We start from the raw sequence: 2,526 nt of genomic DNA on the forward strand, positions 1-2,526 counted from the left end.
CAAAGGGCTCGTATAAGATAAATATACACAACAATTGTTGTTCTATTCACAAAACCACCATCGGGGGCGGGGGGGGCGCCACTAAACAGCAATAACACAGACGCACCGTGCCGTGTCACAGCCTCTCGCCGCGGAACGTGAGGCTCTGCCGGCCACAGCGGCTCGCGAACACCGGTCCCGCCGGTGGTCGCGGTCCGTCTGTGGTACGGGTCGGTGGTGCCGGTCTGCTTTGGTCCAGAGACCATCAGATTTTACCGCGGGAGGACTTTGGGGAGGACACGGTGTTGCTCCAGATGAAGACCGGGCGGGACAGTGGGCTGAGAGCTTCCTGGTTCAGCTCCCAGCTGCTGCAGCCTCGCGGGTGAGAGCAGAGCAGCTGCTGCATCCACATGCAGAACTCCGTTTGCAGAAGCTGAGTTATGATAAAAACTTCCAGATCATGAGCTGTCATGTGACTTTGATCGTCATCTATTTCAGTTCTCCTCGTCGTAGAGTCCCCAAATTTACATTTAATGTGTATTAAAGTGTCTATTTTCATAATTTAAAAAAAAAGCAAAAAACGAAAAATTTCGTTTTTGGCACTCAACGCATGGGAACGAAAAACGAGAAATTACGTGGTTGGCACTCAATGAGTTAATTGTCTATAATGTTTTTTAAGAGACCGCAATGATTTGTAAAATAATTGTTAAAAACATCATACTGTAAAAGATAGAAAATTATTCTAATTGAACTAATTGAAATCATATAATATCATACAACTGCAGAACAGAAGAAAACGCAAAATTTTGCACAAGTCTCAGCTCTCAAATGTGTGTAAGTATGCTCCTGACTGTTCGTAGATTTTGTTCTTAGCTAAGAACAAATCCTGGATGAGAAACATTCATGAATGCCACAATCTTTGTAAAAACTGCGCAAGTAGAACTTTAAAACAAATATCTTCTTCTTCTGCACTAAAAGTGTTGGGAGAGCAGACAAAGCTTGTATGACCTCTGGCAGGTGGTAACGCCAAAGTCCTTCTAGGCAAGTCATGCCACTCGGCGGCCATCTTGGCGACGCCACGAAAACCCCAAGGAGACCAGACCCCTATCTAAATGAATGGAGGGATGGTCAAATCCACCCTTTAACGTGATAGCAGGACGGAAAAAACATACAGACGTGCTAGCCAGTGAAATAAGATACAAATAAAAACCAAAAAAACATAGACTTTACCGCAGAATGACGTTTAAATCGCTATTTTTCCACAGGGAGTACTCAACTGCGCATGCGCGCGGATTTACGACACCGCCGTTACTGTACGGCTGTAACGGCTAAATCCGTGATCTAGCAGCAGCCCGAGCATACACCGGTCTGCCCTGCTCTACCTGGAGACATATCGGCTTGAGTCTGGAGATTTTTGCTAAAAAATAAACGCTAGACTTACATGAAATCCGTCTTAATAATCACCTATGGGCTCCTAGTTCTGTGTGTGGTGACTGTGTCTGCTCCCCCTCCCACGATCCCCACAAACGTTAGCTGTCTCGGATGTTATCGAATGCTAGCATGGATGTATTAGTGCTAGCATGTCGTCTCAGCAGCAGCAGCAGTCAGTTAAAAATAAATAAATACAGTCCGAGTGAACCACTGGAGCCACGGACTGATTACCGACCATCACTAACAACTAAAGCCTCGACCGGTAACAAGTATGAGGGGCGTTCGTTGTGCTGAGCTAGCTCGATGCTAACTTCGACTAGCGGTAGCGTTAGCATCCGCCGCTAGCTTCGGTTAGCATCCGCCGCTAACAGCCGCTTCTCAGCTCACAACAAGCCTCTCGTACTCGGTACAATAAAACGAGAGGCTCTCGTTAATGGTGACGGTGTCTATCGGTCCACGGCTCCAGTGCTTCACCCGGACTGTGTGTGTGTTTTTTATTTTTTTGGAGTGGACTGCTGCTGCTGCTGCTGCTATCATGGACAGGAGGCTAACGCTTAGCGGAGGGGAGGGGAGGGGAGGGGAGGGGAGGGGAGGGGGCCCAGTTTGAATGTTTAGGTTAAAAAATGAAACGAACAAAACTATACATTCAAAAGTTAAATTAAAGAAAAGGTGGACTGATTGGTTCATTGTAAAACACTTATTGATGTGAATGTGGTGAATTCTGTATACGTAGCGAGGTAGCTCTTTCGTTCAGCAGCACAGACCTGAAGCTTCACTTTTCATTAAGACCAACCAATGTGGCTGCCAAATTAACAAGCCGGCAGTAAACCTCTAAAACTCCGCGGGTAATTAAACAGCTTTCCTCCAGGATGAGGAGCCGCTCCCGGTCGCTGGTGGCTTTTCCGAAAACCTTAGAGTAAATTTTCAACCTGACCACATACAGTACACACGGTGCTAAAGCCGTGTTGTTGTTGCCACCAGGTAGGTTGGTCTGTCGTAAATCTACTTGTGCGCATGCGCTGGTGCAACAACATGATTGGCCTAGTTCAGCTCTGGCAAAGCAGGTGATTGGCTGCTGGTGAAAAGGGGCGGGACATGCGCCATCTTTGGCGTCGC

This window comes from Trachurus japonicus, chromosome 22, assembly GCF_045865225.1.
Source record: "Trachurus japonicus isolate A0001 chromosome 22, Traja_1.0".
Lineage (NCBI taxonomy): Eukaryota > Metazoa > Chordata > Actinopteri > Carangiformes > Carangidae > Trachurus > Trachurus japonicus.